The 26381-nt window shown below is 52.2% G+C and overlaps 1 pseudogene; it reads right to left on the reverse strand.

Annotated features, from left to right (window-relative positions):
- The window catches only part of LOC148182306 (uncharacterized), a 702689-nt pseudogene that overhangs the window by 493550 nt on the left and 182758 nt on the right, over nt 1-26381 (reverse strand).

The raw sequence follows: 26381 nt of genomic DNA on the forward strand, positions 1-26381 counted from the left end.
TTTCTTTTCTCTCTCCTGACGATTTTATCCCCAAAACTGCCATGGGAACGTTGTATCCAAGCACATCCTCCAGCACTGCACTTTCCTCCTGTGAATTCCCTGTGCAGGGAATGTGTCTGTGCTGTTCCCTGCTCTGTTCACTGACAAACAAACCTGAGCCCGTGGGACTGTCAGAGCTCCTTCATGCAATGAAATCAGGTTGTGTTTCTCATGGCATGTTCTGGAGGAGCTTTTCTTGGTGTGTCTTGTGCTGCTGGAAATGACACAAGAGCCAGGAGGGAACAGAAGCTGCTGCTGCCCGTTGGCTCAGGGCCAGGGAACCAAGTTGTGCTCCCGTGCAGTTGGGCCCTGCTGGAAGCAGAGCCGCGTTTCCCTTGAGCAGCTCAAGCTTGTGACAGCTCCAAACAGGAAACCTCAGCAGAAAACTCTTCCTCCAAACTCAGCTGCTTTCCCTCCTGCAGCTGTTTGGGAAAGAGCCTCAAAGCACAGACTCTGCTGGGAGCCATTGGTGCATTTCCTCCCTCCCGGCAGCAGCAGCTCCTGAGCCCTTCACGGGCTCCTGTCCCTTCCCAAACCCTTCAGCTCCCTTGGAACTCTCAGCAGTCACTAACATATGCATTTCTTTCATATTCAAGCTGCATTTAAACTTCTCTTTTTCTCTCCTCTCTATCTTTTTAATCTCCTCTTTATCTCCTTTAATCCCATCAGCACCAGTAGGATGGGGATGGAGTCTTGGGGTGGGTGTGGGATGAACTGAGGATCCAGCAGAGAAGGGCAAGGCAGAGGGGAGAGGACTCAGCCAACCCTTCTCCTGCTCTCTCCTTCCCCAGGCTCCAGCTAAAGCAAGTCAGACTGGAAAGGATCCCACAAATGCTGTGTTCTCCTCCCTCTCAGCTTGGCTGGGGATCCCCAGCTTCAGCCTGGTGCAGTGCCTTAGATTCTCTAATTTGAGTTTTTTGGCTAATGCACTAAAAAATGTGGTGGGTTTAGCACTGGCTGAAATCTCCAGGGCACTTACTCATTTCTCACTGTGAGATATGGATTAGGAGAAGGGCAAAATAGGCTTAAAAATTAGAAGGAATAAAGGAACTTTATTAACAGGACTACAAGAATGAGAATGTTGAATAAAACTTTCAGAATGCCTTTCCTCTCCTGACTTTTTTTTTTTTACCTGACAACATAGAGATAGAACTTGGTATGTTTACACAGTAGTAATTACACGATAGTTTTGTATTAGTTTTTGTAGGGAGAGAAGTTTTTTCCTGTTATGTCATGGAGGCTTTTTTACAAGGAATGGATTTTTTGTGGTTTTTCATTTTTACAAATAGCAGCCGCCTGGGAAGAAATTTTGCTATTGTGACATTTTTCTCATTTTTACAGCCCTCCTAGAGGTGTGTCTATGGGTTATGAATTCATGGGGTGTTATTTTAAGGATGAGTTGTTTGAAGGAAAAGGTTTTCTTCGTTTGTTTTTGTGATCATCTTTGGGAACAGAAGTTTTCTTTTTTCTCTCCCTGGGAGCAAAGGGCATTTTATTGTTTTTATTTGTTTTTCTGTTCAAACTTTTTATGGGATTAGTTACTTTAACATTTGTTTGGTTTCTTTAATGGATGCTTTTGTTTAGATTTACAGTTTGAATATTTTTATGCTTTATTAATGAATTAAAGGAGATATTTTAGTACATCATTGTTTATTTCTATGGCTTTCCTAAGAATATTTTAGTTTTGATTATAATTTTTTCATTTTTTTTCTGTCTGAGATTTGACTTTTTATTTTCTGACTTTGGTGTTTTAGTGTTGTTTTATTGCATGTTGTTACTCTGTCCTTTTCTGTCCCTGGAGAGATGAACAAGGTTTGTAGGTCTCATGTCTGTACTGAAAGGGTTAATATCTTGCCCAGGCTCATAATCTTCCTAGTGTTCCAAATAAATAGGTACTGTGAGGGATACATATCACAGGTGAGCACCCACTGCACAATCTGCTTTGGATTAAATCCCATCTCCGTCTTCATCAGCTCACAGTCACTGTGACACTATTCCTGCATGCAAGAAACAGGCTGGGATGGCCCTTTCTGCTTTTGGTCCTGTGAGAAATGAACTTGTAAAAATTCGTAGAAATCTAAATAAATGTATATGATATAAAATATAAAGTACAGTATGGCACACAAGCCCTTCCCAGATCTAGTCGCGAATTCCCACTCAAAGGATAACGATCCTAGCCGGCGCCCATCAACGAAAAAGAATAGACAGGACAAGGCTCATCAAGCTGACAGGGACAGGCTCGGTGCCCATCAACGGGAAAGAATAGACAAGACACGAATCATCAAGCCAACAAGGAGAGGCTCCGACGAGATACTCATCACCGGACCTGAACACCCCGCCTTGCAGGCCACCGTTGGGGGAAGCCATCAGGTAGACAAAAGGAAAAATCCAGCCAAGATATCCATCAGCTCCAACCCGGATCCAACCATCCCATCCAGATGGCCTGAACCACAATGAAATCAAGAACCACCCAGAACTTCTTTACATATGAGGAGACTCGGTCCGGACGTCCATTTGACTCTATTCTCCAACGCCAGGAAATCAATTCATACGACAATCAAAGACTGTTGATGAATGGTGCCTGCCTGGAATTTGGCCTCAAGGCTAAAAATCCCTATAAAAACCCCAGACAGTCTACCCTCCTTCGTGGATTTGGGAACACCTATACCTTTAGGTATAGACCCCTGTCCACCCAGCGCTGTGCTGTTTGTTTTATTGTGGTTTTTCCTCATTGTTTATTTTTTTATAGAAATTGTTTTATAATAAATTGTTTTTATTTAACCCAAATCTGCCTTTGCATTTATAACAAAGAGGTTTGCTTTTCACAGTTTCACTGAAAAGATTACACCATGAGAATAATTTTTCGTAATTTTACTTCTATATTGTGGTTTTGTTTGGGCCAGTGGTGTGAGAATCAGTTTTTAGTCCTAGGAGAATAAAAAGAAAACACTTGATTGCTTTCTCATTTTTGTTTTATATTTGTACGTGACTCTTTGTGATGACAAAATGGTGGTATGAGTTTTTCGACGTTCACCTTTAAGCTGCACTTTGAAAACTAGAAGAGCTTTAAAGCTGGCACTTTAACACATAAACAGTTAATAAAATATTGTTTAAAAAAAATAAAATAGCAGATTCTGTGGGGGCCACGTGTGAGTCACAGGATGTCTGCCCAGGAAGAGAAGCTTTGTTCCAGGCAGCCAGGAGAGGAGCTTTAGAAATGCAAATTAACACTGATGGCCCAAAGCCTGCACAATGGCCCAGGGGCTTCCTGCCTGCAGGAGGAATTGGGCTGATTCCCTCTGCCCCTCAGCCCAAGCTCTGCCTGCTTGCACAGATGGAATTTGCACAGCTAAAGGCAGAGCCCATTGTGAGGATATCTGACTCTGCAACACAAATTGGTTAAGCTGCAAAGGAAAACAGAAAATGGGGAATGCTGTGAAAACTTCACTAAAACAAGTGGGGGGAATCATCCCTGTCCCCACTCCAACATGTGCTGTCTCTGTCTATGTTATATAGGGTGTATCAGACCACTGGGGTTTATTTGCTACCACAAGTTCAGGGAAATCAGTTGGGAATCCAAGTATGTGATGATTTAATGAGAGAAAAGCTGACAATTGATGCAGCCCTGGCTGGAGTGAAACAGAAATTAAAAATTAGGAAATAAACACAAAGAAATGCTTGACTAAAAAGGGGGTTTGAAAAAACCATACCCTGACACTCTGATCCACAAGAACAAGAAGAGAGTCAGACTGCAAGATAAGATAAGGAGCCAGAATACACAAACAAGATGCAAAGACAATGGCACCACAAGATAAAGGAGATTCTTCAGACCCTAAGCCTGAAAGAACAGATTTAAAGTTCCAAATGTGGCCAAAGGACTGAAAGGGGCATGGAGTTAATTGTAATATGAAGTGAGGACAAGCAGAGTTAAAAAATTAATATGTATTAGGCGTATCTTGTAAACCTAGTCTGTAAAAGTTAAAAAGAGAAAACCAAATCAAAAAGGTGTGCATGCTTTTCAGAGGAGATATCCCACATGTACCTCAGCGCTGAATAAATTCATACTTACTCTTATAACTACTCTGTGTGTTATAGAGTTCTTTTTATTCTGCGTATCAGGAGGGGGTACCCAAAAACGGGGAAAAGATGAACGACCACCAGAACAAATCCTGCAACACCATGGACCAGACCCCGGGAACCCTGATGAATTCATATCAGGTACCAAAGAAACCATTTCTCATTTCAGTGTGATAATTAGATTACAGGATGTCATTGAAATAATACCCAACCAGACAGCTCCAGCTCCTGACCTTCCTCCCAACCAATCCACTCAGATGAGGAACACAACATTTCACCATGGGATGGGATCAGATTACCTTTTAGCAGAAAATCGAGGCAGAGTTTGTGGAAAAGTTGAGTAATTCAAACTACTCTTAGCAAATAGATAGCAATGGAAAAGTAGTAAAACAGATAACAAAGGAAATAGCAAAGCAGCTCATGTACTTGTCCAAACGTGGAAAGGATGGGAATGGGATACGGTTTTGTGCTTCCCTCACAGACCATGGGTTAAACAAATGCTGTTTCTCCTCTCATGTGCTACAGCAACTCTCATCTTTTTACCATGCACCACACCTTGCTGAGTGCAGCTCATTCAGCAGCTGAGCAAGGGGATGCAGGTGGCAGCCAGGCCTCCTGAGCCACAAACGGCTACAAAAGGACAGAGAATGAGGGCACTGAGAGCAATCCCAAAACCAAAGAAGAACCAGGAAGAAAAAACAGAGGCAAAGAGTGAATCTGCTTGGGGATGGGGCCAGGGACTTGTACATAAGTAAGCAATGGGAGAAACCACCACTTTCAGAAAATGTTACTAATTGACAAGGACTGCTGCTCAGACCAAGTCCCGCTACATTCCTGAACTTCCAGAAGAACAAACACTTCACACAGCCAGGAATATCGGGTGTTATACAAAAAGGACATGCAGCAGGCGGATCGGGAAGGCTGAACCTTCCAAGCACCTCCGCCAGTGTTGGGCAAAGGGACAGGGACATGCGGCCGGGAAAATCAGGACAAAAACGAGGCCGCGTCCTCCAACACCTGGAGAGAGCGCATGGCAAATGCCCCATGGCCTCTCCCTTTGGGCAGCAATAAAGTCACTCGCACACCACTCCTCTGCCTCCTTTGGCCACACAAACCTCTGGCGCCGGGAATTTTCCCGCCCAGCCCCGGGCCCAGCGCAGCCACCTCCGGCCTCCCGACACGAAGCGGGACGAGCCAGCGCTGCTCCGCCACCGCCTCCTGCCGAGGCCCCAGCGGCAAGGAGACCGCGGGCAGCCGCTCCCGCAGCGCCCTCAGCCCAGGGCCAACACGGGCCGGCCACGGCACAAGCCACCCGCCACAGCCCCCTGCCGCCCCCTCCCGGGCCCGCAGCGAGCCCCGAGCCCCCGCAGAACCGAGCGCGGCTCCCACCTGCGATGGCCGGGGCCGCCTCCGGGCTCCGCCGCCGCCTCACCGGGCTCCGGCCGCTGCTGCCGCCGCTGCCGGGCCCGCACAGACGCTCCGGCAATGGCGGCTCTCCTGCCCCACGGCCGCCCTGGGGGCGCCAGCGGGGCCGGGCTTGTCCCCGCTCTGCCCAATCAGCGCGCGCCAGAACCACGAGTGACGGCAGAAGCAGCCAATCGCAGCCAGCGGCGGGCTCTGCACACGGCACAGCCCCGCCCCGCGCTCTCAGGGCCCGCCCCGGGCTGCGTGAGGGGAAAGGCGGGGATGAGGAACAGCCCTGGAACGGGCCCGGCCCGAGCCGCCATTGAGCTCCCAACACAAACAAAGTTCTCCGCACCTCCCGGCCCGCCTTGCCCAGCCCTGGCTGCTGGGTGCCTCCGGCTCGGCGGGAAGCCCTGGAGCCTCACTTCTCCCACCTCTAATTAGGAGCATCAGTGCATCGCTTTGATTTCCCCCAAAAAGGGAAAACGGCCCCAAACCCCTGTGGATGAGTGGGGGAGGGGAGAGATTTCTTGCACAAAACTCCCAAAAATACCAAAACCAAAGCGAAGTGAGCCGGGACCCCCCAGCAGCGCCTCTCTGCCGTCCCAGCTGAAGCCCTCGCTGGCTGCTCCAGGCTGGATCGGCACACTGGGAGCACTGGGAAGGGGCCCCGGCTCGGGGCGCAGCCCCCGGGGCAGCCCCACGGCCCCCACGGCAGCTCCAAGGCTCCGCCAGCCGGGATGGAACGTGGGACGGGGAGCAGGGGAAGGGACAGGGCTACTGGCTGCAAGGGAACACGAGGGACACCGGGGGCACTTCACGAGCATTTAATGCAAAAGATAAAATCATAAGGGAGACAAAAGTAACAGCACCTGTAGCACCACAGCACAGGGCCACACAAGGACGTGTCCCACCGCAGTGGGATGATGCTGGCCCGAGTCCAGGCACCCACCACAGCTGCTCTCTCCCTGGCCTCCACAGCCACACAGGGAGAGAAAATTTAACCAAGGGTTCATGAGTTAAGGACCTGGGACCTTTCCTCATCAAACACAGTCACGGGCAAAACAGGAAATATGAATTGAATTTATTGCCAGTAAGCTCAGAGCAGGAGAATAAGAAGACCCTTAAAAGCACCTTCCTTCCACCCCTCCCTCCTTCCAGCTCTGCATCCTAACCTGGCAGTGCAGGGATACAGGGAATGGAGCCATGGTCAGTTCATCTCCCGGGGCTTTTCCTGCTCATCAGGGACAGGAGTCATTCCCCTGCTGCACTCTGGGATCTCTCCCACCAGAGAGGTCTCCAGGAACTTCTCCAACCTGAGTCCATTTCATGGGGAGCAGCCCCCTCACAGTGCTGCAGCGTGGGTCACTCTGCCACGGGGTCAGTCCTTCCAGGACAGGCGGCTCCAGCAGGGGCCCCTCTGTCCACAGGTGTCCCCCGGGGTCACAGCCTCATCTCAGGCATTCTCCTGCTCGGTCATGGGCTTCTCCAGGGGCTGCGGGTGCATCTCTGCACCCCGGCGGCTCTCCAGGGCCAGTCAATCTGCAATTCCCATTGTTGGTCTGTGTCCCAATGGATGTTCCTGCCCCGGTGTTCATCCAGGTGCCCACAGGGAGCCAGGAAGATGTGGAGCCTCCCAGCCAGGTGTCTTCCCAACACGGATCACCAGGACCACGGATCACCAGGGCTCTGCCCAACGGGGGTCACTGGGGATCATCCAACACCGATCCTCCCATGGGGGATGGAGCTGGAGCAGCGCACGAAGCTCTTCCCGCACTCGGGGCACTCGCAGGGCTTCCCTTACTGGTGCCTCCGTTGGTGTTGGGTCAAGTGAGAGCTCTGTGAGAAGCTCTTCCCACACTGGGGACACTCGTAGGGCCTCTCCCCAGTGTGGATGTGCCGGTGCCTGATGAGGGTGCAGTTTTGTGAAGCCCTTCCTGCAGTCAGGGCAGCGGAAGAGCCTCTTCTCTGTGTGAATCCACTGATGTTTGATGAGACCTGAGCTCCTTGGAAATCTCTTCCCACACTCAGGATGCACTGGTTTGCCCCAAGGTTGGAGCTCCAGCTGAAGCCCTTTCCACACTCCCCACACGTGTAGGGCTTTTCCTCTGTGTGGATCTTCTGGTGACAAATCAGATTGGACATCGCAATGAAGCTCTTCCCACATTCCCCACACTCGCTGGGGCATTCTCCTGTGTGGATGTTCTGGTGCCAGATCAGGTGGGAGCTGCGATTGAAGCTCTTCCCACATTCCAAGCACTTTCCAGGCTTTTCCCCTGTGTGGATCCTATGGTGGTTAATCAGGACAGAGATCTTCCTGAACCTCTTCCCACACTCCCCACACTCCTAGGGGCTCTCCCCAGTGTGAATCACCTGGTGCCAGATCAGATGGGAGCTATTCTTGAAGCCCTTCCCACACTCCCCACACTCCCAGAGCCTTTCCCCAGGGTGGATCCTCTGGTGTTCTCTCAACTTGAAGCTCCAGCTGAAGCTCTTCCCACATTCCAAGTATTTGTGGGGCTTCTCCCTGCCACGAGGCTTCTCCCCCACCTCTGAGCTCTGGCAGGATCTCTGGATGCCTTCCTGGCACAGGGGGGATCTTTCCTCCTTGCAGCTCCCTAGGCTGGGTTTGCAGCCCCTCCTCATGCAGGATCTCTGGGGCTTTTCCTCCTCCTCCATCTGGCCATGGCTTGGGAATGACAAATCCTGGTTTGGGGGAGACCAAATTGGGAGTGCCGTGGAGTAGAGGCTCCTCCTGCCCAAGTCCATGTCTAGAGCTCAGCAGGAGTCTTGTGGCCATGAAAATCTCCAAAATATCAAGATTCAGCCTGAAAAAACTCCCCCAGGAGTTCTCCATCTCTTGTCTTCCCCTTTTGGGCTTCCAGAGGTTTCACTTCCCTGGGATGATGGGGGTCCATGGGCTCCAGGGGTTCCCCCTTCTCTGGGGTCCTCCTTAGCGATGATCCAGGGGCTTTTGGGGGTCCATGGGGTCCCTTCTCCCCTGGTGCTCTGCTTTGAGATCCCAGGGATCCCAGGAGTCTCTCCTCTCCAGGCTCCCACCTCTCCAAGCTGCCAGGATCCCCCAGCTCCGGGATCGCCCCTCTCTGCTCTCCCCACTCTGGGGGTCCCAGGGGTTCCTCTCCTCTGCTCTCCCGGGGGTCCCCAGGACCAATGTCCTCCCCCAGCCAATACTGGGCAATGGCCACGTGGACCCCAAAGATCCCCCAAGGGGCTCAGCTTTGGGGTCCTGCAAGATCCAAACCTACACACACAGAGGAAAAAAGTCTCCCAGGGACACCAGACACTATTTGGGGCTCAATTCCGCAATCTGCCAGTTCCAAACATACCCCAATAAAAAGACCCTCTCAGGGACCCCTCAACAGATTTGGGACCAGCTCCCCCTCCCTGCTCACCTGCAGGATGAGGTGGGGGCGATGGGCCCGTGGCCGGGGGTGCTGCGGACACAGGGGGCACTGGAACCTCCAGCTTCTCCTTCTATTCCTGTTCCTGTTCCTCCTTTTCCTTTCTCCCTCCTCCTGCTCCTCCTCCTTCCTAATCCCACCTCCTCCCCAGTTCCTGCCTTCTGTATATTTAGCATGGAGAACCTTGCTTGTTTTTAGAACTAGAACAAAGATTCCAGATGGAACAAGCCTTGCTGGTTTTATTCAGCAGTATCAGTGACTACAGGTCATGTTTGCTTTGGTTTGGTCCTGTCCTCGTTCCTCCTCAGTGCTCAGGCTGGCCTATGGGGTGTCCTTGTTTGCTGCATTTTCAGAGTTCCTCTTGGATCCTTTGGGCAATAGGCTGTGCCCTGGGAGGATTCTTTGTGCTCCTTTGTGACACAGGAGAAGCTTCCAGGCGGTTTTTGCGTGAGCGGCTGCTGTGGTGTCACAGGAACGTTGCCACGTCCCCGTGGTGTTCCCGTTGCTGTGGGACACGGAGGCCTCAGTGTCCAGAGCGGCTCTGGGCGCCTGCTCGTTGCCAGAGGATCCTCCTGCCCGAGGCATTCTCAGCAGCCAGCCCAGCCCCTGACGGGTGTCCTTCTGTGCTTGCAGGGGTACAGTCTGCAGACGTGTGCAGCGCAGCCAAAATGATGCAGCAAGTGGTTGCTGCAGTTGGCACTCTGTTCTCTGTGGCTTATTCGGGGTATTTTTTAACCCACTTGGCACGTAAGTTGAGGTTTTCCCTCGGTGCAGCATCTGTGGCTTTGGGCTTGCTGTGTGCTTTCTGTTCTTCCACTGGAACTGAGTTGACTCTGTAACCAAATTGCCATGAGGACACGGTTGGTTTGGGAGAGCTCCTGCCAGCAGCTGCAGCTGAAAAAGGGGGTGTCTGCAGCCAGCGGGGCGTGCACAGCATTTGCAATGAGGCCTGGGGGGTTCTGTTCCCTCAAGCGGGGAGTCTGTGGCAGCGGAGCCTGGAACTCCCTCCGTTTGCTGCTCCAGCCAAGAGCTGACACAGCCCAGTGTTTTGTGCTGCTCTCTTGCTTGCTGTGTGAAGGGCCTGTGGCTCCTGGAGGGATGCTGTGAAAGCAAAATGCTCTCTCGGGCTTGCCTTGCTCATTTCCCACCACAGGCAGTTTTTTCCTAACAACATCTGGTTCACGTTCCCTCTCCCGTTGCAGGGCACCTCACGCGTGGATCCCGAGCAGCTCCTCCTTCGGTGAGTGGGAAAGGAAGCTTTGGTGTTCAGAATTGTGCAGCAAGTTGTGAGCTCGGCGTGTGGCAGCCGAGTGCCAGCCTGGGAGGCTGAAGGAAAGTTCCTGTCAGTGTCTTTGCAGCAGCAGCAGCAGCAGCAAAGAGATCCCTGGCAGTTTTCTCTGTCTCTGCTGAAGAGCTGTTGAAGAGCTGCAGGACTGGTTTTGCAGGCAGAAGATTGCTTGCTGGCTTTAGCCATGCTGGAATATGGAATTCCCAACAATAAGTGGCAATGTTGACTTTAGCCCATTGTTAGTTTGAACAGCTCTGAACCCTATTTCTGCTTAGTGCAGCTGGATGTGTAGCTGAGGATAAAGAAGGTGATAACTGAGATAGAACTTCCCGTCCCTCACGCTCCCGTCTGTCCACAGGGCACCAAAGCAGCATCAGCACCTCCTCTGGCTCCCTCTGCTTGCAAAGAGGAGGCCAAAGAGGAGGAAGAGAGCAGTGAACTTCCCGCTGTTCTGGGAGACGAGGGCGAACACCCCACGGTTTGGGAATACAACGGCGAGGCTCCCGCGGTGTGTGACAAGGACAGTGGACATCTCCCGGTGTGGGACGAGGACGGTGGATGTCCCCTGGTGTGGGATGAGAATGGCCAAGCTCCCATGGCATGTGACAAGTATGATGGCAATCTCCCGGTGTGGGATGAGGACAGAGAACATCCTGTGGCTTGGAAAGATGATGGTGAACCTGCAGCATTTTGGGAAGAGGACAGAGAAGCTGCAGAGTTTTGGGAAGAGGATGGAGAACCTCCCTCTGCTCCTGAAGAGGACACTGAAGCTCCCTGTGCTGCAGGATCCTGGGCTGAACATTCTGACAGCAGCACAGCCCTGCAGCCAGAGGGGAGAGGGGAGTGGAGCCTGATGCAGCTGAGTACGTCTGCTCTGTTCCTGTGTGCCAGAGCAGGGTGCTGTGTGTGTGTCTCAGCATCAGCTGCACCCAGGGTTGCTCTGCAGCTGAATGGCACAGGGTCATTTATTGTCCTTCCCCAGCTGAGAGCAAGGGGCTCCCGGCCCCAGGGAGTGGGGCTGCATTCTGGCTCTCATCTGAGAGGGAGCATCTTCCACGTGGTTTCTTTCAGGGAACACCGTGAGCGTGGGGGAGCCTGCCGAGAAATACCTGGAACTGGAGCAGATTGGCCAAGGGTAAGTGCAAGGCAGTTACTTCTGCACAAGCAGGGCCCAGGTATTTTGCTGGTGCAGGATCCAGTGAGAAGTCAGGAGAGCCCCAAACACCTTCAGACACTGGGGTACGATGCTGCTGTCTCTCAGTGCTGATCAGAATTGATAACTGTGGTCAGAAGGCACCGTCAAAGGCCCCTGAGGCTGGCAGTGTCCTGTCTGCAGCAAGGAGCGGGACCTGGAAGATCTTCTGTCCCTGGAATTGGATTGCCTAAAAGAGCAACTCACCATGTGGTGACTGTGACTGTCAGAAAAAACAGTTCTCAAGAAGATTTCTTTTAAATATTTTGTTTCAAAAATTATCCATCAGTCAGGATTATCAACATAATGGTTTAGAAACAGAAACCAGAGATGAACTAATAAGAGTTCTTTTCAGCACAGGTAGCAGACCCCATACATTCAGTAACAGACACAGAGCTGCTGCACTCGAGGGGAAAATGCATCACCTGCCTGCTGGCAGGGCCCTTGGGGATCCTGCAGGTCTCAGGCAGGAAATATATAAAGGATGAAATACATTCTTTTCCAGTTCTTCAGACACCCAGCTCCCCCCCCCTCAGGTTTTGAATTGAAGGAATTCAGCGTGGACATTTGGGATTTCCTCCAGCCCTTTTCCTTTGTGTTGGGCCTCAGTTTTCTCTTGCACACCTTGCATGGCAGAGGGCTGGTGGCTGCTGTGCTGTTGTTTGAAGGGTGGATGCACTCAGATGTTTTGTGAACACTGCAGGCAGCGGAGATCTCCTGTCTGGGCTGGCTTTCACTGCCAGGGCCTAAAGCGCTGCTTCTTTCTTCTCTGCTGTTTTGTCTCCAGGGCTTTTGGAACTGTTTCCAAAGGACTCGACAGGGCCACTGGAGGAGAGGTCAGTGTCAACACGCCCAGCACGTCTGGCAGCTCTCGAGGGCTTTCCCCTCTGCTGGGAGCTGTGGCTGGAGCTGTGGGGCCCAGCAGAGCTTTCCTGCACAGGCTGCTCCTCTGAAGGCAGAGCAGGGTCAGCCTGCAGAGCACAGCTGGGACAGACTTGGTCCTTCTCAAGTGCCCAAAGGAAGGCAAGGAGGGCAGCGGTGTCTGTCAGAGCAGGACACGCTGGCCTTTTCTTCATGTCTAAAAGTGGGAATGCATCAGCTGGTGGAGACTGAGGCCCAATTTACCTTCATCCCATCCTCGGACAGGAACACTATTTAGCAGTTTTATCATCCTGAGTTTCATCAGGATACCTCAAAGCCTAATTAAGGAGAGATTCTGCTTGTTTGGGGTTTTAGTCCTACTGCAGCTATTCCCACAGAGCCAGGGAGAGAAATGAGAAGATGGATGTCCAGAGCAAAGCTCTCTCCTAAACCCTGCAGCCGTGTTTGGGTCTGGTGTCAGTGACAGCTGTGACAGGGATTATCTGAGCAATGGATGTGCACGTTTGCTTTGTTGTGCTATCCCAAACAGAGCAGGGACATTTGAAATCATGGCCAAATGCCATAGAATTGCTAAAGGGTAATTGCTAAAGGGTTCCTGGCTGTTTTGCTCTGTGTGCACAGAAACAGAATTACCTCCTGCTTGCAAAATGTGTTGGAATAATAATCCTAAGAGTGCTGAGGCCATTTGAGAAGACTGTAGGTGCAGAGAATCTTGTTAGAGCTTTGAGGCTGACAGCTGAGGCACCATTTCTGCAGAGCTTACAGAGCCAAATGTCTCTGGCCATGAGTCCTGTAACAGCCCCAGCGAGCAGAGCAATGGGCTGTGGGAATGGCACTTGCTGAGCTCTGGTGTCCCATCCCAAGGCAGTTTGGCACAGCCCGGCTCGGTCGCTCCAAAAAGACTCGCTCCGTGTTTGCTGTGGCCTCCTGCCACAGACTCCTCCAGTGAAAGGTCTGCAATGTCCCTTCAGGTGGCCATCAAGAAAATGAGTCTGAGAGGGCAGAACAGGGAACAAGCTGTGAATGAGGTCGTGGTCCTGAAGGACAAGAAGAACCCCAACATTGTCAACTCTTTGGACAGGTGAGTGCTTCAGGTCTTCTCCCGTGCATGGGCCCTGCGTTCATCTTTCCTGGCATCCCTGGTCTGTAGCCTCTTCTAAAAATGCCTGACCCGGCCATATCTTCCCAGAACAACAGCCTGGCACTTCACTCCTTCCATGTGCTTTTGTTGCTTTGCTTTGGCTTTTTCTTCAACTTGACCCCATTTGCTGTGTTTTACAGCAAGTGCTGAGAAACCCTGGTAGAAATTATTTTCCTTGGCTTCTTCTTCCCAGCCCTTTCCCATTGCTGCGGATGTCAGGAAGACCAGGTTCTTGTTTCCAGAAATGCCTCATTTGTCCATTTTCAATGGCCTTGCCTATTTCTGAAGGGACTTTGTGCAAGGTTTTCCAAGCATTTGACTGCTTTTGCCCCAAGTGCTGCACAGCCTCCTCCCCTGGATAACTCTGGAAGTTGTGTTGCCTTGTTCCAGAGGGAATGGTGGAACTGATGAGTTCAGATGCTGAAGCAGCTGGGGGCAAGTGTTGTGGTTCCACATTGAGCTGGGCTGTTGCTAAAGTGCATTTTTCACCTCCTTGCCATCTAAGGCCCCTCCTTTCTCCTGGGTGCCTCCTTCTCCTTTAGACTGTGCAGATTCCAAGGCCTGTGCAGCCTGGCAGGAATGTCTCTCCATCTGATTCTGTCCTCATTGACAAGTGACCTGGGAACAAAACTCCAGTCCAGGCTTTTCCCTGGGGGAATTGAGCAATGCACATTCATCTCTGTGCCATTGTTTTCCTCTTCCAGCTTCCTTGTTGATGGAGATCTCTGGCTGGTGATGGAATACATGGATGGAGGAACTTTGCAGGACGTTGTCAGACAGACACGCATGGCTGAAGGAGAGATGGCAGCTGTCAGTCAGGAGGTGAGGGATCCTGCTTGTGCTTCCCATGGCTGGGACACCATGGTCCTTCCAAAGAGGCTGTGAGAACAGAGTGGCTCCATGCTCAGGCCTTTGTTTCTGTGATGTTTTTATGAGCTGGAGAGGAAAGAGCCTCTGAAGTGAATGGCCTGCAAATATCACTGCATTTCTACTCTGTTCTTGTCTCCTTTCCTGCTGTTGTGGTACTCTCTGTCTTTTCTGGATTTGATTTGCTGTTCTCAGCATTGCCTTGAACCTTTTGCCTGGAGCCTGTCTGCACTGCACTCCTGGGCTGTCAGAGCAAAGTTGCTGCTGGCAGAATTCTAAACTGTCCTTTCTTGTGTGATATATTCCGGCCACTGATTTTTTCCCTCGTGTTTCTTGTTGTCTCTCAGTGTCTGCAGGGCCTGGATTTCCTCCATTCCAACCGGGTGATCCACCGAGATCTGAAGAGCTCCAACATCCTTCTGGGAATGGACGGCTCTGTCAAGCTGGGTGGGTGTTCCTGGCCAGGCACGGCGCTCCCGGGGTGCGGCTGTGGGGCTGCTTCCCAGTGAGGGCCAGAGCCCCACAAGTGCTGCTGGTGGCACTGCCCGGCCCCTGCTGCCAGCTGAGAGCGGCTGCCCCGTGCAGAGAGCTCAGGAGAGGAGCAGGGTGTCAGGAGTGCCTTTGCTCTGGGTATGGCCTTCCCAGAGGGGCAGGAGTTGCAATCTAAAGCTTCAAAGGAAATCAGTAAAAGCCAAGCATGAAAGCTGAGGGCTTCTTTAAGGGTCCAGTTCCATCTTTCCTTGCCTACAGCCCTGAGGACTTTTCCAGCTGGATTCAGCACTGCATTCTCAGACTGAGAGTGGGGAATCTTTGTGCTTGGTTTCCTCATTGCAGCTGCCTTTGACAGTGCTTGTTTCTGTCCTCAGCTGATTTTGGCCTCTGCGCTCAGCTCAGCCCTGAGCAGGACCAGTGCAGCTCCATGGTGGGCACTGCTCACTGGATGGCCCCAGAAGTTGTGACCAGTTCTCCTTACGGCCCCAAGGTGGACATCTGGTCCTTTGGCATTGTGACCATCGAGATGGTGGAAGGAGAACCTCCTTACTTCCAGCAAACGGGGGCCATGGTAAGAGGCAAATTCTCCAGGCTTTGCAGAGGCCTGTGAGCACAGGGTGACCCTGCACTGGGAGGAGCAGCTGGAGGTTTCTGCACATCGCGAAGGGAATTCCCACAGCACCTGAGCCTGAACACAGACAAATATTCTGCAGTCTCCAGCAACAATTTGCTTTGGGATTTAAGTTGTTGCAGCTCTTGTGAGGATGACCCAAATACATGAAGCAAGTGCATCAGCTCTAATGTTGTCTTGCAGAAAACCCCAAACCAACCCCAACACCCAAACCCAACAAGTTTTCTGAAGGAGTTTCTAAAAGAGGTTTTGTGAGATGAACTCCCCCCTGGCTCTTCTCACTGGGAAACTTGTCTACAACATGAAGATGATTGTTTAACATCCCCACAGTCTAACATATTTCTTTCCTAGTCCAAGCTACTTTCTCTGTGTCACCACACCTGAGCTTTCAGCCACACAAACCTGCTGTTCCTTGCCTGGCAGTTTCTGGCATGGGGCATCAGGAATGCATTTACTTGAGTGTCAGTGGCACTGCAGAGATGCATTTGATGTAAGAATCCTTTGAAATAACACAGGCAGACCACACTGACTCTTGAAAATGGCCTGTAAATATGGTGTCTGTATTTGGAGAAGCAAAATGGGCTATTTCTGATGGAGGTTCCTACTGACAAAGTCAGCCAATGCAATGGGCTCTGAAGGCAAGATCATTTGGATGTTGCAATGGCTGTGGCTGCACCAGGGTTTGGGTTTTTTGGCTGGCCCAGAAGAATGAGCTGTGAGCAGCAGCATCTCTGCCAGGGAGGAAAGTGCCCGGGGAGCTGGGGCAGAGAAAGCGGGCTGGATGTGAGCACTTGTGGGTGTGGAGGAAGCTGTCAGAGCGCTGTGTTTGCTTTTCCTGCAGGCCCGCGCTCTGATCCGGCAGAACGGGACCCCGCAGCTGCAGGAGCCCAGGCGCCTGTCGGCTCTGCTGCGGGACTTCCTCGAGTGCAGCCTGGAGCCGGACGAGGAGCGGCGCTTCTCTGCCCAGGAGCTGCTGCAGGTGAATGCCAAGCGGCTGCGGGGGAAACGGCAGCGCCAGGGAGGGCTTTTCTTGTGGGGCCCCCCTCCCATCATCTCCAGTCCCGCTGCCTTTCACACGCAAAGCAAGCAGAATCCTCGCCTGCTTTGGCTTGGCAGGCTCCTGTCGAGCTCATCTGGACCTGGTGCCTCGCCACGAGCGGGGACATCTTCAAGCACATCAGGTGGCTCAGAGCCCTGCCTGACCTGAGCCTGGATGTTTCCAGGGAGGAGGCACCTCCCGCATCTCTGGGCTCCCTCTGTCAGTGTTTCCCCACTCTCCTGCTACAGCAATTCTTCTTTAGATCTAATCTGAGCCTGCTTCCCTCTCTTGACTTTCAAACCATTCCCCTTTGTCCTGTTGCAACAGAACCTGTGAGGAACTTGAGTCTGGAAAGTAACAGTTCATTTCTTTCTTTTTTATCCCTTGGGCAGCACCCATTTTTGTCATCAGCCAAGCCTCTCTCCAGCCTGACCCCTCTGATCACTGCAGCAAAGCAACTGAGGGAGCAGCGGAGGAGATGAAGCCCTGGAGGCCAGCTTTTCGTTATAGTAGTTAGGACAAGTAGTTAGTAATGTTAGTTAGCACTGTTAGTTAGTTAGGGTAGTTAGGACAGCCTGTTTGTTCTGGCAGTTATTTGAATAAAATCTCTGTTAAACCTCCAGTCCCTTGAGGTGTCCTGTCCTTCTCCCGCTGTGACTCAGCTGCCCGGAGCACTGCGAGGGGAGAGCGGGCCCAGCCTCGCCCAGAGCTGAGCCCCAGCAGAGCCTGGCAGAGCCCAGAGCAGCCTCGGCATCTGCAGAGTCAGCCTGGAAGGAGGCGCTTGGAGCCTTCTGGGCTGCAGCCGGCTCTTGCTTACAAACTGTGTGCGCTGGAAAATGCCTCTGGTTCTGCGGGAGGGCAGAAGGGGCCCGGGGAAGGCCCAAGTGCTCCATGCAAGGGAAAAACCTGCCCTGTGTTTGTGATAAATAACTATGTTGTTGTTGTTGCCCTTTGCTATTATGTGTTGGCTTTTCCAAATTATTATAATCACAACGATTTTGATATAGCACAGTTTGTAATCACTTTTACCTGCTTTTGATATAGTAGTGTTATAAATGACTTTCAAATTTCCAAACAATCAAATTTAATTAATTGATAATATAGTTTAATAAATTGGATACAAAATAATAAAAGAATACAATCTATTAAAAGAATACAGTTTAGTAAAAAAGAGATACAATTTAGTAGATATATTCAGATACATATTTATATATATATATGTATATATGAATATAATTGGCCAGTGGTTACAAATGGTTAAGGCATAAGCAAAACCGACCGGGGTGTAGGGGGGTCATCTCACCTCACGTATGAAACAAAGCACTTCAAGCTAAACTTACATACTGTATACTTATACTATATTCATTAATGTTTCCCATAAGTTTCCTCCTTTTTCTGATTTTACTGACCATTTATTTTCTAAATTACATCCTGTACCTTAATTTTGACGTGTAACATCTGCAAAGGGGTACATCTGCTTTGTAACACTAATTCTTGATCGTTTCTAATAATAACTTTAATAACGGTTGCAATTTAGTTATCACGAATCAATTCCATTTATTACACTGGGAATGGGGAACCCTGCACTTCCATTTCCAGGCGAACCCCCCTTCCTGGGCACAAAGACTCTCCATGAATGTTCATTTCGGGACACCGGGATCCCCTGGTACCCCCTTCCCCGGCCCCAAAAACCCCTGCACCCCCTTATCTGGAAACTGGAATCCCCTGAACCCCCATTCTCGGGAATGGAAACCTCCCAGAACCCCCATTCCTGGGCACCAGGACCCCCCTGAACCTCCATTTTCAGGCACCGGGACCCCTTGAACCCCAGAACATGGGAAGGGACCCCCCTGAACTCCCATTCCGCTGCAGCAGGACCCCCCTGCACCCCTGTATCCAGGACTGGAACCCTCCCAAACCCTCCATCCTCACACCCTGGGACCCCCCTGCAGCCGAGCCAGGGACCGGCCTGGCCCGGCAGGCCCCGCTGTACAAGGCTCAGCGAGCCCTCCCAGGGCTCTCCCACTGCAGAGGTAAATCAGGGAGAAGTGCCAGCTGACCAGCCCTGCTGGGGAGACGTGTATCCAAAATGAGAATGGATCCCCCAAAACCACAGCTCTTCCTTTTAAACAGAAAAGGGGGAGATGTTGTGGTGTGTTTTTGTTTGATTAAAGTTTGAAGCTGTTTCTATAAGTGGTTTGTTCTGTTACTCCTCTGCTTTGTTGGTTTAACCCAAAGTTATCTCCTCCCCTGCCCTGCCCATCATTGTATCCCAACCCCTTTTTCCAGTCCCTTCCCTATCAATCTTGTCCACCCTGCCCCTTGTTCCCAAATGTTCCCTGTCAATCCTGCCTTATGCCAACCCCCTGCTTGGACGTCCCCTTTGGAAATCCCCTAATCCACAGCACCCCATTGATCCATGTGTCCTATTCCCCTCCCCAGGATATCCCTCACTGGTTGAAGTTTTGTATCCACCCCTGAACCCTCCCCATATATAAATTGCTGTACACTTGTATTCTGTGTCTTTTGTCTCTGGACCCTTGGGAGATTAAAGCTTTCCCTTAAATCCAATACAAAAACCAAAAAAAAAAAAAACCTTCCCCCCATTCTTGCCTCCACACTGTGTCTGACAGCTGTTAAGTGCTGTAGAGCATTGCTCTAAGCCACACCTCGGGTCATCCTGCTCCTGAGGTGTGTTCCACTCCCGGTGTGGAGCTGAGGAAGAGCTGACCGGCCTTGGCACCATTTAACACCCAGCTGATCCCAGTGTGTCCCCAATCTCTCCCAGTGCCCATCCCTGTGTGTCCATCTCGCTGCTGCCCTTGAGCTGGAGCCAGCAGCTCCTGGTGCTGCTGGAAACCGCCCCCGGCAATGCGGGCTCAGCTCCAGCTGCCAGGTGGAGCACGTCAGCCTGGAGCACCCCCTGAGCCGGCACTGGGGCACGGCCCGGCCCCCACAGCGCCGGGGGCAGCGGGGGAGGCACTGGGGGGGCCCAGAGGGGGATTGGGGTGTGCTGGGAGGAACTGGGAGGGAGTTTGAGATAGACTGGTTTAAACTGGGGAAGGGATTGAGGTGCTTAGGATGGCTGGGAAGGGGTTTGAAGGATGTTGGGGAGGGTGGGATGCGGTTCCAGGGGTGCTGGTAGACACTGGGAGGGAGTTTGGGGGTGCTGGGTGTCACTGGAAGGGATTTGAGTGAGCCTGGAGGAGCTGGAAGGAGATTGGGGATTGGAAAGCAGGGATTGGGATGAGGTTGGTTGTGCTGGGAAGAGACTGGGAGGAGTCTTGATGAGTCCTGGTGGGGCTGGGAAGGGACTGGGAGAGGGTTTGGGGATCCAGGGGTAGTGGGGAGAAATTGGGAGGGGGCTGTGGGATCCTGAGAGGAACAGGAGGGGCTCTGGTGGGTCCTGGGGAGGCTGGGAAGAGACTGGCAGTGATTTACCAAAATAGCAATATTGATCCAGTATCAATATCAATCTGTTAATGGACAAAAAACCTCTCCAACAGTTTAAAGTTACAAAGTGGATGTTTAATCACAGCACTGGGCAAGTGCACGACTCATCCCCTTAATACGCAGTGCAAGTTGACAAAAGATTCCAGTGTCTATTTATTTACAGAAGTCTTGAATATCCAAAATATGAATACATATTAATACTAATGCATATGCATAATGCTAACACTTCCCATGCTCCACTTCGGATTAAAATTCATGGTAATGAGTTTAAAATGTCATTACGCCTGCATGGTGGGCTCTGTAATTTGAGGAGTGGGTCGTTTTGGCGAGGAGGGGTCATCAAGAGATGAAGGAAAACCGCTCTTCCTCACCCTCACCTTTCTACCTTTACAATGGTTGATATTACAAATGACATTTGGTACAACTCCAGTTTCCTCCCTTGTGACTTTGAAATGGGTTTCCAGATGTAAGGTCTGTGATCTTCCTGAACCCGTTTATCAGTTTCTCTTTTCACATTATAAGCACAGCTGAACAAACAAACAATGACAAGTAATTTTTTACCTAAGTCTGAGATTCATTATCTCAAATCCTGCTTCTCACTTAATCATTAACTCTAGTTCCAGCAAAACCTGTCTCTAGCCATAATCTCCAATTTTTAAAATATACCTGATTTTCCAAATTTAGTGACTCCAAAGGAGGTTTCAGAGGGTCCTGGGTGGGCTGGGAGAGACTGGGAGGGTCCTTGGAGGGGCTTGAGGTGTCTGTGAGAAGTTTTGGGGGTCCTGACCCCTGCAGACCCCCCAGGAATGCTGTGAAACGCTGCCCGCAGCAAGATGCTGACGGGGATTGGAGTCTCCATGTTGGGCTTCGTCTTCCTGGCGCTGGGGCTCGGCTTCTTCCTGCGCAGGAAGGTGAGGGGGGGTCCTGGGGGTCATTTCCCCCCCACCCCCACAGAGCGTGTGTGCTCCCCTCAGAGCCCCCAAGCCCGGTGTCACCCCCTTTTGTCTGCCCACACAGATCCTGAGGCAAAATGTTCTCGAGGATTGAAAGTCAACAATTCCCATTGTTGGTCTGTATCCCGTTGGATTTTCATTCCCCTGCTTTCATCCAGGTACCTACAAGGAGCCAGGAAGATGTGGAGCCTCCCAGCCAGGTGTCTTCCCAACACGGATCACCAGGACCACGGATCACCAGGGCTCTGCCCAACGGGGGTCACTGGGGATCATCCAACGCCGATCCTCCCATGGGGGATGGAGCTGGAGCAGCGCACGAAGCTCTTCCCGCACTCGGGGCACTCGCAGGGCTTCCCTTACTGGTGCCTCCGTTGGTGTCGGGACAAGTGAGAGCTCCTGGAGTAGCTCTTCCCACACTGGGGACACTCGTAGGGCCTCTCCCCAGTGTGGATGCGCCGGTGGACAGCGAGGTCGGAGTTGTACTTGAAGCTCTTCCCGCAGTCAGGGCAGCGGAAGGGCCTCTCCTCTGTGTGAATCCGCTCATGTAGGAGGACATTGGAGCTGGTCTGAAACCTCTTCCCACACTCAGGACACTCGTAGGGCCTCTCCCCAGTGTGGATGAGCTGGTGTGCCCTCAGGTAGGAGCTCCACCCAAAGCTCTTCCCACATTCCAAGCAGGTGTAGGGCCTTTCCCCTGTGTGGATCACCTGGTGTCTCATCAGGTAAGATGTGCTGGTGAAGCTCTTCCCACATTTCCCACACTCATAGGGTCGTTCCCCAGTGTGGATCATCTGGTGTTTCCTCAGGGTGGAGCGTTCGCTGAAGCTCTTCCCACATTTCCCACACTCGTAGGGCTTTTCCCCAGTGTGGATCACCTGGTGCTGGATCAGGTGGGAGCTCTTTCTGAAGCCCTTCCCACATTCCAAGCACTTGTGGGGCTTCTCCCCCAGCTCTGAGCTCCGGCTGGATCTCTGGCCGTGTTCCTGGCACTGGGGGGATCTTTCCTCCTCGCAGCTCCCTGGACTGGGTTTGCAGCCCCTCCTCGTGCGGGATCTCTGGGACTTTTCCTCCTCCTCTTCCATCTGGACAAAATTTGGGAATGAAAATTCCTGGTTAGGAGGAAAAAAAGAGAGGAGAGCGCCTTGGGCTGCGGGTTCCTCCTTGCCCAAGTTCATCTCAGAAAGTCATTGGTCATCTTGTGTCTGTAACAAACCAAAACACCAAGATTCAGCCCAAACATCCTCCAAACATCAAAACACAGATCAAAACCTACCCAAACACCAAACTCAGGCAAAACCCCCTCCAGAATAAAAGGTTCAGCCCCTGCAAAAAGACAAAGCACCAACATTTAGCCCAATAAAGCTCAGAAACACCAAGATTCAGCCCCATCAAAATCAGGGATCCCACTCCCCAGTCACCTGCTGACTGTGGGCAGGGCAACGCTCCTGGGACTGCACACACACACAGAGGGAGGAACCTTGTGCAGCTTCCTCTTCCTGCTCTTCCTCCTCCTGTGGCCCTACTCTTCCTCACACTCCTCTTCCTCCTACTATTTGTCCTCCTGCACAATCCCACCTTCTCCTCCCACGTGCATCCTTTGACCATTTTGTTCTTCAGCCCTGCTTCTCCTTCCCTTCTCCTCCTGCCCCCAGGCCCAGCACCCACTGCCGCCTCCCTCTTCCCCCCCAGTCCCACAGCATCCCACCGCAGGGGCACGGATGGAGCTGGGCCAGCTCGGCCTGGGGCAGCGCTGGGCTCTCGGCCGCTTCCGCCCGCACTCGCTCCCCACTGCAGCCGCTCCCGCCACCACAGCGCGGGGGGGCCCGGCCTTGGCGCTCCCCCCTCCCACCTCCCCAAATTCCCCTCAAGGGGGGCGCCAAGGCCCGGGGGGGAGGGGCGCAGCTGGGCTCCAGCTGGGCAACGCTGGCAGCTGCGGCTCTGCCTGGACACTGATGAGTCATCAGCGCCGCGCGCTCTGATTGGCTCAGCCCTGCCTGAGCCCTGCGCCTGCACCAAGGGGGGACACCCTGCTCCAGGGGGGATGGCCCCAAAACGGGGGAACCCCAGCAAAGGAAGAACAACAAAGGCTCTTTACAAACTGATCCCGTCAACCTCATTGCACATAGGGCCAGGGACGTGGACATAAGGAAGTGACAGGAGGAGCCATCAGCTGCACAAAATGTTATTAATTGATGACACAGACTGCTGCTCAGCCAAGGTCCTGCTAAATTCATCAACTTCCAGAAGAACAACAAAGACTTAACACAGCCATCAATATCGTTAGCTATACAAAAGTGGGGTGCATATTAAGGGGGTATGTAGGAGGTGCATTGGGAAGTCTGTACCTCTCCAGGACTTCAGACAATGGGGAAAGAGAGAGGGAGATGTGACCAAGAAAATTAGGATGATAAGGAGGCTGTGTCTGCCAACAACTGGAGAAATCTCATTAGAAATGTCCCATGGCCTCTCCCTTTTTTATGAATGAAATTACTGTTACAGGACTCCTCTGTCTTCCTTGTGGACAGAAACCTCTGGGGATGTCAATTTTTCCACACACCTTGGGGCTCCTCCGCAATTCCTTCCACCGTCCGGGCCGGCGGGCAGTGAGTGCAGCTGAAGGTGCCTCACCCAGTTTGGGGGATCGGCTCCCTCGGCTGGCGGCGGCACCGGGGATTGATTGGGTACCCGAGAGTGAGCAGGAGACAGACGAGGGACGGATCAGGGCGGCTCTCAAGAGTCGGCAGGGAGAGAGCACTGAAAATCTCAGCAGTGACTCCAGTGGCATCTTCGGGGAGTAAACATGGCAGGGCACCCAGGGAGGGGACAAAAGGGAAAGCCAGAATGGGGTCCCAGCAAAAGGGATGAGGATCCCAAAATATCTCTCAAGGGTCCCTTGAGAGCATGTGGAGGTCGTTTGCACATTCTCCCAGAGGAAATTAAGGACATGGACACCCAGGGGGGCAAGAAGGAAAACTGAGAAAGGATTTAGACAACAGGGGATGGATGGTGTTGGTGTGCTGGGAAGGGATTGGCTGAAGGGGAGTGTGCAGGAATGTGCTTAAGGCAAGAAGCAGCAGGAGCAATCCATGGGGTAAGAAAAAGTGATGATGCAAGAGGAGGAAGAGAAAACACTGTGGCTTGGGATGTTCTCCAGAAGGGTCTTATCCTCAGAATTTGCCAGCTGACTCAGATCCTTTGTATCCCAGTTTTCCAGGACAGGAAAAGAAGGAGGTCAGGATTTCAGGGGGTTTCTCTGAGCTGGGAGCGGCAGGAGCGGGCGCAGAGCTGCGGCACCGGGAGCACGGGCTGGGGGCCTGTGGGGAGCTGTGGGGCCGGGCCGGGGCTGTGGGGCAGCCGGGGCTCAGCGCCGGGCGCTGCCTGAGCCCAGCACCCCCCGGGCAGGGCCGGCAGTGGCCCCCGGCCCCCAGGAGGCTGCGGGACGCCCCGGCCGCTGCCCGGCCCCGTGGAGCTGCCGGCCCTGCCCGCCGGGGGGGCCGCCTTTGGACACTGCGGCAGGACAGGGACCGGCTCTGGGATACGGGCTGGGGAGGGGAGCCTCAGCACAGCGAGCACGAGGAAGGAACAGCTCAGAAATGGGGATTAGACCTGCAAGGATCCACATGATCTTTTAAGCATTTCCTGGTGGGTCCCTGGAGAAAGGAAGGATTTTGCAGAAAGCTCAGCAGCTGCCACAGGATGAGCACCCCCAGGCACTGAGGGGGGCTGCAGCAGGGCCAGAAGAAGCCCCTGCAGCACTTGCTCACAAAGGCTCAGCAGCTGAATGCAGCAAGGGATGAGCAAAAGGCCAAGCTGAAGGCAAAGGCCATGGCACAGTTCCTACAGCCCCTGAGGGATCAAGCCCAGGGCCCAAGGGGGCCCCAGCACCCAGGGGACACCCTCGGCCACAAGCACCTGGCACAGGCATTGCCCTCCTGGCCAGGGGACAGCCCACCCAAACAGCCCCTGGCAAGGAATCAGCCTTCCAGCTGCAGGGCACAAGGACACTGCAAGCACAGACAGGAGCACCCTCAGCACGAGCAAGTCCAGCCCTTGATGGACACGGATTCTTAGCGGTGGCACAGCTCCCATTCCACCAGGGACCCACCACACTGGAGCCCTTGGGAACACTCAGGGTGGCTCTGGATCCAGAGGAGACCTTTCCTGATGGACACAGGGGCCTCTCCATCCACTCAGAATCTTACACTTAAGGGGGAAAAAATTGTTTAGGAATATTTTAATACTTAAGGCACTAGGTGGGAAAGATGAGTGGGAGTGTTTTATTCAGCCACTAATAACAGATGTAGGAGATGGGTTTGAAATGAAAAAAATTGTATTTGCTCACAATTGTGATTGTAATTTACTGAGAAGGGATTTGATGGCTAAATTGGGAATGCAAATTAATGTTGCAAAAGGTGATACAGAGGCTGGTTCTGTTGTACCTCTGTGTCAAATGTCTGGCAGAGCCTAGGCTGAAGTGAACCCACAAGTGTGGGCAGCCCCAGGGAAATGGGCAAAATTAGATATGGAGCCTCTCCAAATTTCCCTGAAGCAACCAGGACAAGAGGTGTCGAAAAGCAATCCCCTGTTCCAAGGGAGGGAAGGAAGGGCTCACAGCCTGTCTGTGAGTCCTGCTCAAGGCACAGCTTTGGGAGCCAGGGATGGCTCCCTAGAATGCTCCTATCCTGCCAAACAAGAAATCCAATGGAATCCACAGAATGCTGCAGGACCCAAGAAGAAGAAATGAGATGATGAAACCGAGGCACCCCACAGGCTCAGATCCTTACACCATCCTCAACCAGGTGCCCTCCTCACACTGCTGCCATTCACAACTTGATGCAAAAGATGCTTTCTGGGGATCTGCCCACTTCCAGAGGATGCAAACACAATTCTGCCTTGGGCTGGCAACAAGAGGTAGAAGGGAAAATGCTCAAGGCATGGACAGTCCTTCTGCAGGGATGCACGGAAGCACCGGCCTTATTGGGGCAAGCCCTGCAGGAAATATCAAAGGAATTGACCTCACCCCCAGGGACTGGCTTAATGCAGGATGTGGATGACTGGATCCAGTCAGGAGGACAAGGAGAAGAGGTAGAGGAATCCTCTGTGAAATGGCTTCATTTTCAGGCTAAAAAATAGCTTTGAGTACCTGGAAAAAAGTGCAAATAGTGGAAAAAACGGTTAAATATTTGGGACCTATTTTGACTGAAGGCTTGTAGTGTATTGATTCAGAGAGGGTTCAGGGAATCTCATGTTATAAATTTGTATTGTGATATTGGCTTTCGCAGATGAATATTATATATATTAAATACTTTTTAGCTATGTATGTACTTTTTTTCTTGCTAACAAGTCTTAAGTTTAAAAGAATTTCCTAGGTACAAGGCAAGGAAACCCCAGAGGGCAAGGACAGTGGGGCCCAAGCTGTTATCAGGAGAACAATAGAGGCCAAACTGGTATCAGCAGAAGATATGAAGCCCAGCTGCACTCAGGGGAAGGATGACGGGCCC

The sequence above is a fragment of the Pseudopodoces humilis genome, chromosome 33 (genome assembly GCF_049639895.1).
Source record: "Pseudopodoces humilis isolate 2021_Gansu_Grassland_sample_001 chromosome 33, ASM4963989v1, whole genome shotgun sequence".
NCBI classification, from domain to species: domain Eukaryota; kingdom Metazoa; phylum Chordata; class Aves; order Passeriformes; family Paridae; genus Pseudopodoces; species Pseudopodoces humilis.